The sequence below is a fragment of the Silurus aristotelis genome (genome assembly GCF_946808225.1).
Source record: "Silurus aristotelis genome assembly, chromosome: 5".
In the NCBI taxonomy this organism is placed as follows: domain Eukaryota; kingdom Metazoa; phylum Chordata; class Actinopteri; order Siluriformes; family Siluridae; genus Silurus; species Silurus aristotelis.
This window is the reverse complement of record NC_139578.1, coordinates 33345781-33361044: the sequence shown is the minus strand read 5'-3', so window position 1 is coordinate 33361044 and position 15264 is coordinate 33345781. Positions and strand designations below refer to the sequence as shown.

At 40.5% G+C, this 15264-nt stretch overlaps 1 long non-coding RNA gene across 1 annotated transcript in view; it reads right to left on the bottom strand.

Moving 5' to 3' along the window:
* LOC310725941 overlaps positions 1-13245 on the bottom strand; it is a 64243-nt gene extending 50998 nt beyond the window's left edge. Inside the window, exons 1-2 of the long non-coding RNA XR_014533577.1 lie at positions 13180-13245; positions 12799-13092 (exon numbers count right to left, since the gene is read on the bottom strand). This is a non-coding gene — a long non-coding RNA (uncharacterized lncRNA). The remainder of the gene's footprint in view (positions 1-12798; positions 13093-13179) is intronic.
* Positions 13246-15264: the final 2019 nt, after the last annotated feature.

Genomic DNA, 15264 nt, shown 5'->3' with positions numbered 1-15264 from the left:
TGCAACTTCAATTGCTCACATTCTTCCGCGGTCTTAAAATCTGGATTCTCAACACCTAGTGCCGATACAGGATGAGACGTCTTTGAACTAGAATTACTACTGTAAAACTGTATCATCTTAGTAATAATGTCATTGTATTCAGATAAATGTCTCACATGCATTGCTATAGCAGAGTGGGTGAGGGGATCACATTTCTTAATCAAGGCAGATTTGAATCTGACATAATTCTGAGTAATATCAGGATTGCCACTGAAAGTTTTAAAGGCATCAAATAATCGCTCCAAAAATGCCACTGGGTGCTCCCCTTCTCGCATGTGCATGTCAGCTATTTTATCCCAGTTAACTGACATCAGCCCTAACACTTCAAGCGGTGCCTGTTTCCTCTCAAACTTATTTGCATTTCTGTCCTTTACTTTCTGAGTTAAGGCTCCAGGTAAGCTGTCAGGCAAACAAAGGGTTAACAAAATGCATGTGTCACCATCCGTACATTTGTAAATGTCGGCATATCGTTCCAGATTTTTCAGAAAATCTAAGGGATCCTGTTTTACAGGATCAAATTTCCCAATATTCTTAATCACAGTTTTTAGTTCATTGGGGCTAAACCCTCTGACCAGAGTAGAGACCATTGGCTCCTCCCCCTTTCAGTAGCTCTTACAGTCGTAGTTACATGAATTGGTGCTACTGGAAATCTAACTGTATAGTCAGAGCCTTCACTATTGACATCTACCAACCTTTTATTGGGATTTTCCTCAATTCTGCCCTTCTTTATAAGAAACTGACAGGCAGCATTAGATTCCTCCAAAACATTAAACAAGGATTCAACAGATGCTTTCAGCATACTGTTGTTAGTTTTCAGAAATGCGATCTCTTTCTGCATTCTGTCCTTTTCTTTTCCATATAGTTTCACTGACTTGGTAATTTTTTGTATAAACATCTCCGATACTGACTCTAGAATGAAGCTGCTTATTTTCAGCCTCAAGCTCATCTAGCTTCCTCCTGGTTACTTTATATGAGAAAAAAATTTTCCTGAAGGGCATTTGCAATTTTTCCTTGTTTGTTCCTAGGCATCTTAGGATAAGTTTCAAACTTAGAAAAAGCCCATTCATAAGGCTTATCACCAACCTTCTCTATTCCATCAAACATCCCTTGTGAGCCGTGTTTAGCGATGTACTTAATAATCAGCTCTTCCATTTCCAAAATACTCCAAAGTTACAACTACCCGTTATGTAGATACTTTAAGATACCTGTTAGTCTATTTATTCACCGTAACAATAGTTGTTAAATGTCAGCAATATAACACAAACAGTTATAAATGCGACATTGTCACAATACAAGACACAACCACACTGTGTTTAAAACAGTGTCACAGTCCGTCGGACAAAACTGTTATTACTGCGTTTTTCCCAACTACACGTTATATAGTTGCCTAAAATTAGCCGTGAGTCTATTTACCGATTAAACCTCTGAAATAATTCAAACTAACTGTTCAAAATATTACGCTGTCACAGTACCACGTTATAACCTGAACCAGTGTACTTAGCCACAGTACTTCGGGCTTAAAACATGAGTTTAAAACAGTGTCACAGTGCGTCGGACAACCACAGTACTTCGGGTTACTGTTTAAACTTTACAGAGCTGCTGTGCGTCGCGCTCTTTACACTATTACCAGTTTCACTTACGTCAGAAACTGTAATAGTACTCTCACAGAAAGTTTCAATTACTTTAGAAACTTATAAACTTAAGCACTTTGCTTCAGTTACTTTAGAAACAATACAATTCCAATACAACTCTGCCGCCACACTACGTCAGGCTGATTCAGTTCCGTTAGAATCTTACACAGAAATGTACAGAATTGGCTTAAGAACTCCTACTGCTTATACTGAATAAACTAAATATTTTTCTTGCCCTTAAAATCTTTCTTTTCTAGGTATTTTAAACGAGGGGGTTCCCTGAAATAAAATAAAAGCATAGAAGAAAGAAACTGTTTTCTTACCTTTCCTCGTTTTTTTTTTTTTTTTTTTTTTCGGAAATCCCTCACTGGGTGGCTCGCCAATGTAAAAAAAAATGATGAGGACAACGAAGATCGTAATGAAGAAGTTTATAACAGCGTAGCAGTGACAAAATACACAAAGCACTTTGGGTTCATCGAAGTCAGAAAGAACCCAGAGAAAACTCTGCCCAGATATTTTATATTATTTTTCCCTTTGAAGTATAGACCGAAGTTTTCTTTAAATGTAAATTAGATATAGGACATGCGTGAGGAAACAAAAGGCTGGGGAAGACCATTCTCGGGGGCGGAGGTCAGCAGGTGGTAATCACCAGTATTCGCACCTTTGCTGGTGCCGGCCCCCCCAGCAGGTCAGGAAGGGGTATTGTGTGAATGATAATCATGGTCTCAGATACCTTTTGGTTAGAGATAGTCCTTGGGGCTTGCTGCTTCTCCCAGACTGATTCAATTATGTCTATGATTCTGATTGATACAACTGAAATTCTACATAACTACTTTTGTGAAATGTAAGCCGTTTTGCGGTTGAGCTTATTTTGATATAGCGTAGGGTGGAATCTGGGTTGAGGCAGTCTGTAATTCTTACAAAACTTTCCCTTTCATTCTTGCAGATACCCTAACGATAAAGATCTAAAAAAAAAACTTTCTGATGGCTGTGTCTAATTTCATTCACAAATAAAAAATGGACAAATTTTAATCTAATGATGTTAAAACAACACTGACTGTAACTCATGTAAATCATTTCTACATTATCATTTTTTATTTATACATCATTAATTTAAAACATCAACAGTCTAATAACCTAAACCTCAGCAACACCAATGATATGTATCACACACTGCTTTAAATCTGCAAGCTGAAACACAGAGAGCTAGCAGCTAGAAGATTGCAGGATGACTATATTGTCAAGGATCCTTCCTGTACATGACACACAAAACAACCATCTAAGACAACATAGAAGAAGTTTTACTTCCTGGGGAGACTGCCTGAGAAACATCCTTACATGTACATTGGAGAGTATTTGAATTCGCTACATGGTTTGGTAGTTTGGTCATCCTTTACCATTGCCCCACTGATCCCTTCAATCCTCCATTGCTGCTCCACTGACCTCTCAATTTTCTACCACTGCACAACATTAGCTTCATCCTTTTCCACTGTAGCATTATAATCCCCCACACCTAGTCAGTGCGTCAAAAAGACACTGTTCTATGTACATTGGCAGGTGTGCTACTGGTGCTATTTTAACCATGGGCATTACCACATCTGAAATTTCATAAGGGACTGCAAGTAAGAACAAAGAGAAAACGTGAAATCTTGTGTAAAAATTGGCAAATCTGCCACTGTCACGTTTGAGGTGTTTTGAGTGGCATGTGCACTTTAAGAGTGGAAGAACATCAATGGAAGACGATGAGCAATCAGGAAGAACGTCTCTAGGTTACGTATGTAAACTTAGTTCCCTGAAGGAACGAGACGCTGCGTCAAAACACGCCCAAGTGTTCATGCTTTGAAATAATATGTTTAATCGGTCAAAAATTGGACGCTGGCCGTCACTAATAAGGTGACGTCACGACCAGGAGTATAAAGGATGGGGAGAGAAAGAGAAGCAGTGGAGAGGAATTAGCGTAGCTGCTGTTCATGATATTAACAACACAAGTTGAAAATGTGTATGTGATCAGTTGTTCTGGAGCACAAGGTTATGATATGTGATGTGTGTTATGTGTAGGCTTTGCTAAAAAGATATGTTTTTAATCTACACTTAAACTGGGAGAGTGTATCTGAACCCCGAACACTGTCAGGAAGACTATTCCAGAGTTTAGGAGCTAAATGGGAAAATGCTCTACCACCTTTAGTGGACTTTGCTATTCTAGGAACTACTAGAAGCCCAGAGTTTTGAGATCTCAGGGAGCATGGCGGATTGTAGCGTGTTAAAAGACTGGATAGATACATGGGAGTCAAACCATTTAGTGCTTTATAAGTAAGAAGTAATAGTTTGTAGTCTAATCGAAACTTAACAGGAAGCCAATGTAGGGACGATATGATTGGGGTTATATGATCATATTTTCTTGACCTTGTGAGAACTCTGACTGCTGCATTCTGAACTAACTGAAGCTTGTTTATTAATGATGCAGGACATCCACCTAGTAATGCATTACAGTAGTCTATTCTGCAGGTCATAAATGCATGGACGAGCTTCTCTGCATCGGATACAGACAACATATTTCTTAACTTAGAAATATTTCTAAGGTGAAAGAAGGCTGTTTTTGTAACTTGGTTGATATGATATTTGAAAGAGAAGTTGCTGTCTAAAATAACTCCCAGGTCTTTTACCGTTGAACTAGTGGTTACAGAACATCCGTCGAAATGCAGGTTGAGATGCTGGAGCTTCTGTATACTAGTTTTTGGGCCGATGAGCAAAATCTCAGTCTTATTAGAATTTAAAAGTAAAAAATTATGGGTCATCCAATCTCTTATTTCCTTAACACACTCAGTTATCCGAGTTAATTGAGCTGTATCGCCTGGTTTAGATGAGATATATAGCTGAGTATCATCAGCATAACAATGGAAGCTAATTCCATGCCTTCTAATAATATTTCCTAACGGAAGCATGTATATTGTGAAGAGCAGAGGTCCTAGAACTGAACCTTGCGGTACACCATAATTTACTTGCATTAGCCTGGATAGCTCTCCATTTAAATCTACGAAATGGTAACGATCGGACAGGTAGAATTTAAACCAGCTTAATGCCTGTCCCTGAATGCCGATGTAATTTTGTAAGCGATCTAGGAGGAGATTATTGTCTATAGTGTCGAATGCAGCACTAAGATCTAGTAGAACCTGTCGAGAAATAATTTTAATCAACCTTATCTAGCGTGTGTTATAATTAAACTAACATTAATCCAACAAAAAGTAACCTAAATCAAATATAGAACTTATTAGATACAATAGAAGTAGTTTTGATAACACCTATTAAACTATATGTTAATCAAGTCTTTATTTACACCAAGTATAAAATAGTAATAATAAGATATTTACATGTGTGAGTAGGATAGAGTCTGACTGAATGTTATAAGTGTGTGGAATAGATAAAGAAGGACAGAAAACGACCTTGAGGGGGTTTAAGCATTTTTATTGGGATAGCAAGGCGGGTGGGCTGCTGCAGCTGCAGGAGACATGAAGGAGTAACTTGGCCCAAGGCCGGGAGAAGGCACAGGAGCACGTTGGTTTGGCGCAGGAGATGTAGGGGAATAATCATTGGGAGACCAGTGTGAGGGATAGGGAGAAAACGGTGGGGGACAGGAGCCTTCACTGCAGTTGTCATCATAAGCTCGATAGCGGGTAGCAGAGAAATCAGGAGAGGTCTGTGTGCCCATGTCGCGAGTAGCAGTGCTCCGCACTATGCGAGGAGGCAGATAGGGATTCGCTGGAACAGTTAGGCCAGAGAGTTGTTCAAGGAATTGAGCAATCTCAGCAGCAAGTGAGGAGAGCTGGAACTGGCGGTATTGTCTGCGAAGAAGACCCATTGGAGATATTCCAGAACGTTTGCGTGGCGGAGCTGAGCAAAAGAGACCAACAGAGATAAGATGTTAGACAGGGAAAAATCACGGTGACTGCTAGGTGTAGGCAAAGGATAACACACATTCAAGAGAAGATTCTATATACTATGAAACAATCAGTTCAGAATGCACAATTAAAATATAACCTGGGCACTTGCAGCTATCAAATAAAATAATATAATCAAGCACATGTATACAGACAATCTAATACACTGAGATAACTCAATTCAATAAATGAAGAATAGCAAACAGCATTATAAAAAGAGTAAAGCATAACACTTACCCATTGCAGGTGCAGGAAGACAAAATAGGCCGCAAAAATGGTGTTCACACTTGGAGGACTGAAAACAGCGTATGGTTGGATCCAGAAAAATAAGGGCTTTATACTCACTTATTTTTTTTTAATATAAAATCAAGGAAAAGGCCGAATATAAGGGGAATTGGAAAAAAACAGGAACTCCAAATATGGTGTTGTTTGGAGGAATAAGCACCAAGGTCAAAGATAAGGGGAATTGAAAAAAGAGGGCAAGATCGGAAAATAAGGGGAATTACTCAAGGTGAAGAAATTAGAAAAAAATAGAAAGATACGGTGGCTACAGGGTATAAATACAAGCGTGAAACAGACAGTACTTGTACTTCCTCACTTTGGCATGCTCTATCATTTTTGATGTGCTGTTCATTTTGATGTGAGGTACCCATCTTCTATTGAGCTCATTGGAACGTGTATGGAATAAAGAAGTTTGCTTTTACTCATCTGAGACTGAGGATCCTTCATTGGCAGTTTGTGTCTATTATATTTAAGTTTTTCTAGAGTTGGCTGAGCATTATTGGGAATCTTCTGAACAAAAGAATCCACCCTTGATGTGTCGCCTCAGAGACGGGCTCTGAGTTCCGACAAACCAACAGCGAGATGAAGCCTTGGTCTGAAGCTAAAAACAGGTCATTAGTGATTTTAACTAGAGCAGTTTCTGTGCTATGATGGGGCCTAAAACCTGACTGAAATTCTTCAAAGATATTGTTCTCTTGCAGGTAGGAACGTAACTGGGCAGCGACAATCTTTTCTAAAATCTTAGACATAAATGGGAGATTTGAAATTGGTCTGTAATTCGATAGCGTGTTTGGATCCAGATTAGGTTTTTTAATGAGGGGCTTAATAACTGCTAACTTAAGGGATTTAGGGACATGACCTAACGATAGTGAGGAGTTAATATTATTCAGAAGAGGTTCACCAGTTGTATATAACACTTCCTTCAGTAATTTAGTAGGAATTGGATCTAACTGACATGTTGTCGATTTAGCTTTGGCAATAACATTATACAGCTCTTCCTGTCCTATACATGTAAAACAGTGGAGTTGTGGAGTTGAAGGTTACACTGTGTCAGGAGATGGTGTCAAAGGTTAAACTGCCACAATTGTTTTTCTAATGTTATCTATTTTTTCAGTGAAGAAATTCCTCACTACTAAACTGTGATGGAACACAATTTTCAGATCCCTGATTTGTAGTTAGTTTAGCTACAGTACTGAAAAGGAACCTGGGATTGTTTTTGTTTTCTACAAGTTTCTCAGGTGTTCAGCTCTAGCAGCTTTTAGCGCCTGTCTGTAGCTGAGCATACTGTCTTTATACACAATTGTAAATACCTTCAATTTAGTTTTCCTCCATTTTCTCTCCAGATTACGTGCTGTTCTCTTGAGGGCATGCGTATGACTATTATACCAAGGTGCAGGTGCTTGTTCTCTAACCTTTTTTTTAACCGGATGGGGGCAACAGTGTCTAATGTGCTAGTGAGGATAAGGTTTATGTTGTTAGTTATTTCATCAAGATTATTATCAGTTATGGGTTTAGTGAGAAATTGAGATAAATCAGGCAGGTTATTTATGAATCTGTCCTTAGTGGTCTGAACAATAGTCCTAAAAGGTCGATAAAGTGGTGCAACATGGTTAATCTGCTCTACCGGTAGTGTGTACAGTATAAGGTAATAGTCTGTGATGTCATCACCCTGAGGTAAAATATCTTTATCAGTGACGTCTGCTCCGTGGGATATTATTAAGTCTAGTCTGTGGGTAAAACGGTGAGTTGGTCTGGTGACGTTTTGTTTAACCCCAAAAGAGTTTAATAAGTCAACAAATGATAATCCTAGAGCATCGTTTACATCATCTACATGAATATTAAAATCTCCTAAAAGCAGGACTTTATAAAAATTAATCGAGAGATTGGATAGAAAACAAGCAAACTCTTGAAGAAAATCAGCGTAGGGCCCTGGGGGTCTGTACACGGTGACCAGAGCGAGTTTTATATGCATGTCTGAAAGTACAACTTTAAGAACGAGCACTTCAAATGATTTAGAGCTGAATCCTAATCTCTGACATTAAGAGAGGCACTATAAATGGTTGCTACACCTCTCCCACGACCAGACTGACGGGGCTCATGCTAATAAACAAATCCTGATGGCGTCGACTCGTTTAGACCCATATAATCACCTGGTTTAATCCAGGTCTCAGTGAGACAGAGTGCTGAGAGATTATTCTCTGTGATCATCTCATTCACAATCAGTGCTTTGGGTGCAAGTGATCTAATGTTTAAAAGACCAAACTTTAGAACTTTTTGGTGTTTGTTTATCTGGCATTTTTCAGTTTTAACTGCACTAAGATTATTTCTCAATCTTGTGTATTTAATTCTTGGTTTTGCTACATGAGGAATAGATACGGTTTAGATTAGAAAGGGGACCTCCGCACCCTCCAACCAATAGCGCCATTCCTCCAAGGCCAGTTTGACGGCAAGGAGCTCCCTCTCACCCACCGGGTAGTTATGTTTTGATAAGCTAAGGCGCCTGGAAAAAAGGCGCAAGGATGCAGGCGGTTATCCTCAGGGCAGACTTGGGAGAGCACCGCCCCTACACCTATGTCAGAGGCGTCAACTTCAACAACAAATTGTCGTGCCGGGTCAGGAAAGATGAGGATGGGTGCCCCTACGTGAATCGGCGCTTAAGTTCAAGAAATACCTCCTAAGCCTCGGGCCCCCAAAAGAACGAGTGAAGGGAAGACATCAGGAGGTGAAGGGGCGCCGCCAACGAACTATAAAAATTGGCGAAGCCCAGGAACCTCTGTAGTTGGCGGCAGGAGGTGGGAGTTGGCCAGTCGCAGATTGCCTGGATCCTGGCAGGGTCCATCCGGATATTACCGGCTGAAAGCAGGTATCCCAGGAACGAGGTTTGCGAGGTGTGGAACTCACATTTCTCGGGTTTTACGTAGAGCCCGTTCTTGAGGAGTCTCTCCAAGACCTGACGCACCTGCTGGACGTGTTCATCCATAGAATGGGAGAAGATCAGGATATCATCTAGGTAGACAAACATGAACACGTTGAGCATGTCATGGAGGACCTCGTTGACCAGATCCTGAAAGACGGCCGGGGCGTTGGTTAGGCCGAACGGCATGACGAGGTACTCGTAATGACCGGCTGGGGTATTGAAGGCGGTCTTCCATTCATCCCCCTCCATGATACGCACCAGGTGGTATGCGTTGCGTAGATCCAGCTTAGTGAAGATCGTGGCACCATGCAGGAGCTTGAATGGCGAGGCCATAAGCGGCAAGGGGTAATGATTCGGGACAGTGATCGCATTAAGACCCCGGTAGTCAATACATGGGCGTAAGGATTTATCCTTCTTTTCTACAAAGAAGAAACCTGCCCCAGCTGGGGAGGAGGATGGTCGGATGATACCCGCTGCCAGGGACTCCTGGATATACTGGTTCATGGCAGCTCTTTCTGGGGCGGATAACTGATACAGGCGCCCCCTAGGGGGACTGGTTCTGGGAAGCAATTTAATGGCACAGTCAAAGTGCCGGTGGGGGGGCAGGGAGGTAGCCAAGGCCTTACTGAACACGCGCGCAAGGCAATGATAGATCTCAGGAACCGATGCTAAATCTGAGTGCTCAGGAGTGATAGCCAGTAGTTGTTTGGGTGGAGAGAGAGCAAGGCAGTGGCCGAAGCAATGCACACCCGAATCCAGAATATGCCCTGTCATCCAATCAACACGTGGATTGTGTTTCCGAAGCCAAGGGAACCCGAGCATGATGGGGGCTTGGGGAGAGGAGATGACCAGGAAGGAAAGCCACTCCTGATGTTGTTCCCCCACTGACATGAGTAGAGGCTTAGTGCGGTGCGTGGCCTGGCCTAAAAGGCTGCCGTCCAGAGCTCTGATCAGCAGAGCTTTAGGTAGGGGTTCCATGGGAACTAGCAGTTGCTGGGCAAGCTTGAGGTCGATGAATTCAGCATCAGCCCCAGAGTCGACGAAGGCAGCCAATTCCGTGCCTCCGGGGCCAACCTGAAGATGGACCAAGAAAGTGGGTTTGGAGAGAGCGGGGAAGTAGTGGCTTGTGGGTGCTCCTCCTTTACCGACAAACCTTGCCTTTTACCAGGCAGGATGTGGCCATGTGCCCTTTAACTCCTCAGTAGAGGCATAGACCTAGCGACCGGCATTTCTCCTTTTCGGCGGGGGTCAGGTGGTGGCGTCCTATCTCCATGGCCTGTGGCGGAGAGTAAGAACGGGTGCCAGAACCCAAAACACGAGGTGGGGAACTGCTTGCAGTTAAAAGACTGTGAGGATCTAGGCTTTGAACGGGGTGACCACGCTCCAGGCGGCGTTCCCTTATGCGCCGATCAATGTGTATAGTCAAGGAGATCAGTGAATCCAGATCCTGGGGTGGATCACGAGCGGCGAGTTCGTCCTTAACGGCAGAGGAGAGGCCCTGAAGGAAAGTATCATAAAGTGCAACAGAGCGATGCCCCTGTGCAGCCGAGATCAGGGAGTGGGCGGCATCTTGGCGTGGCGTAGATGAGCCGAAGACCTTCCGGAGTTAGGCAGAAAAGGCAGCGAAAGATCTGCAGTTGGATGATTGACTTTCCCACTCTGCGGTGGCCCACCTTAGGGCTTGGCCTGACAGGCGGGAAATGAACGCTTGGAGCGTTCTGTACCGAATTGGGAGGGCTGCATGCAAAAAATCAGGTCACACTGCATAATAAACAAGCGGCAGGAGTAAGGGTTTCCCAAAAATCGGGCTGGCGGCGCGAGCCGAGGCTCACGCATAGCTGGAGAGGCGGTAGGTGGAGCAGGCGATGAGGGCGGCGGAGCACCTGTGGTGAGTCGGTCACCAAAACGTGTGCACAAAAATCCCATGATTTTCTGCACAACTGTAGAGAGGTTTTGAATTTGTTGTTCCTGCACCGCTTGTCGGCGAGACAAGGCTGTTAAAGCGGCGCTAGGGGCAGGTACATCCGCGGGATCGATGTTGGCCAGATTGTTCTGTCAGAAGGTTCAGGTTATAGGATTCTAGGCAGATGCAAAGAGAGCAGGGGAGAAAAGCGCGCGTGTAGAGCTGAATCGGGATTCAGAGAGCCAATTCAGGGAATTGATTCAGGGAGTCAATTCAGGGAGCCGATTCGGAGAGCCGATTCAGGGAGCCGAAGTGCACGGAGGGCGAAGATGCCGAGCCGGAAGTCGGGGTGCGTTCAGCGCGAGCAGAGCCGAGCCGGGAACCGGGGCGTGTTCAGCGCGAGCAGAGCACAGTTGAGCTGGGAACCGGAGCGCGTTCAGCGCGAGCAGAGCAGAGCCGATACGCTGACGGGAGAGTCGGGAAAACAGGCGCGGTCGGGAAGCCAGAATGGTCAGGACAGAAACAGGTCAGAAACAAAAGGACAAACAAAAAAGAGATACGCTGGAGAGTGATCAGGGCAAGCCTAAAGACAATCTGGCACTGTCTGGAGGATTCTGGCGTCCTTATAAGTGTTAGAAAATTAGACACCATTTCCGTGCAGCTGGTTGGGAGGGGGCGTTTCCTTGGTGATTGAGGCGGCAATGCCGGAAGTGCTCAAGCGGGCTGATACTAATCAACATGTACATGGACAAATATTGATGCTTTATGCAAACGTATGTTAATTATTAGTGAAACAAAATACTATTTAAATGACTGAAATCAAACTTAAAAATATTTTAAAGGATGAAATACTTTTTTTAATAGTTGTATGAAATTATAATATTTTTTCTCTCATTTTATGTGAAAATGATTTAGCAGAAATAATTAAAAATAATATTAAAAGTAGAGAGTGTTTATAAACTCCATTTCTGCACAATGTTGGAGACCCAATTTTGATAATGAACATCTGAATTTATGCTTCGGTTCATAATGTAATAGATAAATGTTTTACCCCCATAAAGTAATAAATAGAGTATATACACTCATATAAATTGCTGTATATTGATAGTTTTTTTTCATATATATATATATATATATATATATATATATATATATATATATAAATCTTTTTTTTTTTTTTTTTAGGTAGGTCAATTCTTTTATATTGTTTTATTTTTTAATTTTGTTTTATTTTAAAAGTAATAAATATATATACTAACAAATTTATGTAGGAGATAGATAGATAGATAGATAGATAGATAGATAGATAGATAGATAGATAGATAGATAGATAGATAGATAGATAGATAGATAGATAGATAGATTTTTTTATTTATTATTTTACTCAGGAATTGGACATCTGATTGAAAAGTACTAATGTTGGACCCTTGAGTAAAGTCAGTAAAATTCAACTGTTTGCTTCGGATAAGAGAATCTGACAAATAGTGTAAAAGTATTATGTTCAAAGGAGCCATGAATAAATTATATAAGATAAATCAGTAGAGATTGTAAAAGGATTTATTATGAATGATTTTGTCACAAATATTTATCAATTGTTGGTGTAAAACTAGTTTATACAATTACTTGAATGAAGTTACCAATTAAATGAATCTCATCATGTTCTACCAGTATACGTGCAATAGTTTCTTAAAGAACCAACCCAGAACCTACTAAACATAGAAACATATGAAGAAAGTAAGAAGAAATTATTCTAAGACTCAAGAACAAGAAGCCATGAGTTATAAATGTGTAGAAGAGAATAATAAATAAGTGCTGTTACAGGTGTAAGTTTGATTTATAAAAAACCTTTGTACTGTTAAACATGAAATCAATTTGCTTTAAGCAGCAGGTTAAACTGGTACATGGTGAGATGCTTTGAATTTGTTGTTTAAGTCTCGGTCGACATTACATTTTTTGCTTTTTATGATCTTCTTCACCCACTCCACAAATGTTGTAAGACTGTAGATGAAAGAAGATAAAGATCAGAACTGTGATCTGTGAATCATGTGATTTAAATGATCTAAAATAAATAGAAGCAGGTTGAAATCGTACATGACTCCAGGAAGTGTACAGTTGAATCTCGTTTCTTCACCAGCAGTGATGTTCGCTAAGGCGATCGGTCTTTTGTGAAACTCAACACAGAACAAAATCCTGCTCCATTTGCACCTGTGACAAAACAAAGGTTAAAGTTATATTACAGTAATGCTGCATTTTTAAATGATCATCAGACATAAAGTGTTGCTTTAAATGATCTGATCCACCCAACCAAATTTGCTTTTAATGATCTGCTGCACCCAGTCCACCTCAGGATCTGCACATATCTGATATCCTTTTTTTGTAGTAAAACTGTACAGGAAAGAATATAAATGTCAGGGTAGAATTATAATCTGTGATTTGAATTATATAAAAAATAGAAGCAGGTTGAAATCATACATGACTCCAGGAAGTGGACAGTGGAATCTCGTTTCTTCAACAGAGGCGATGATCGCTGAAGGGATCGTTTTTTTATGGAACTTAAAACAACACAATCCTTCTCCATTTGCACCTGTGACAAAATATTTCATCATCTTCTTATTTAGGTATTTATTTCAGACTAACAACTGAAGTTATATTAAAGTCAAGTCATATTAAAGTATATATATATATATAAATAATTAAGACTTTTGATAAATACTGTATATACTATGTTATTGTTTTATATATAATATCAACATTATCATTATATTGATCAAACTTTAAAATATTTCAAATTATTATATCATGATGTTCTTTTTTAGAATATATATAAATGATCATTAAAATTGAGGATGTTCACAAACTCTTGTTGTGTGAATGGTGTACGTTTTGGAGACCCGCTGATCTTAATGAACATCTTCATTTATCACATTATGAACCCAAGCATGAATTAATTCTTTTTAAATGCCAGAAAGCAATAAATATAAACACTAAAATAAATCAGGCTCCCAGTGTAGAGCAAAAACACACACACACACTTTAAAATGATAACAAACCTCAATAAGATAAAACACAATTAAATTCAGGAATGATAATAGTTTAAATGCTACATTTAAATAAAAATCTTACTCTGTGCCATAATGAAGGGCTGAAGGCAGGAGATCCACAGAAGAACCAGCAGGAGAGAACGACAGAACATGGCTGATAATTATTAAGATGTGTTTTGTTTTTAAGGTAAAATAATAACGTAGATATGATCTCCACAATGGGGTTATAAGCCAATCAGAGGAGGGGGGGGGAGTGTGGTGTGTGAAGGGAGGGTAGGAGTTTAGCTAGAAAATTTTAAAAAAAATTCTTCTTTGACTAAAAAATTATAACCACCACCCCACCCCACCACCACTTTCAAAGCTAGAAACCAGCTGTGGTTCTCAATCTAAATGATACAAATCTATTTTTATAAAAAGAAAAAAAGGAAGCTTGAATCTAAACATATTAAAACAACACTGAATGTAACTTACTAAAATAACCTCTGCCTTATATTTTTAAATTACACATCATACGTGTAGCAGTGGTGACTCTCCTGGTGGAGTGATCTTAACGATATGTGTGTATTTTTATTTCTCTTGATTATTTGGCCAATAAAAGTAACCATAGATAATAAATTGCCTAGAGATGATGGCAGTGTTTTTGGGGTTATTTCAAACTTTGTACTTTCTCCCGGACCTGAGAGATCGCCATGTGTTGGTCTCCACGGACAATACAGCGGTGGTCTCTTACTTCAACCACCAGGGGGGTCTCCGATCTCGCTCCTTGTACAAGCTAGCGTGAGCGGCCCTCTTGTGGTCTCAGGACAAGTATCAGAAACATATACAAAAAGATTTATTAAATATCCTAATTCTCTGGCTCAATATACACTAAAGTTTATAATTGTTTAAATATTAATTATTGATCTATATCATTTTAATTATATGACTGTATAATTTTAAATTCATCATCATTCATCTTCTCCCGCTTATCCGTAATTCGGGTCGCAGGGGGCAGCAGTCTAAGCAGATGGGCTGTCAAGGCCCCCGCCTTCGACTGCTGCCCAATCCTCTTAGCACTGGTCCCTTACGGTCCCTCCTGCAGGTGGGGAGCCCATGGGAAGGCGGCCCCACGTCGCTCCGACATCACGGTCCTTGATTTATTTTTCTCGTAAGGGTCCCCTGGAGCATAGAGGGTTAAGGGCATTGCTCAAGGGCCCAAGAGTGGCAGCTTGGCGAAACCGGGGCTTGAACCCCCGACCTTCCGATCGGTAACCTATCGCCTTAACCGCTGGAGCCACCACTTCCCCTAATTTAAAATTCTATAAATAAAACTTCAAACTATAATAATATTTAATAATGATTACATCATGACTTGTTTTCTGTAAAGCTGCTTTGAGACAATGTCTGTTGTGAAAAGCGCTATACAAATAAACTTGACTTGACTTGACTTGACATCAGTATTTTCATTTTTTAAATATCATAGATTTTTTTTTTTTTTTTTTTTTTTTTACGCGACATTTATTCAAACAAAAAAAAA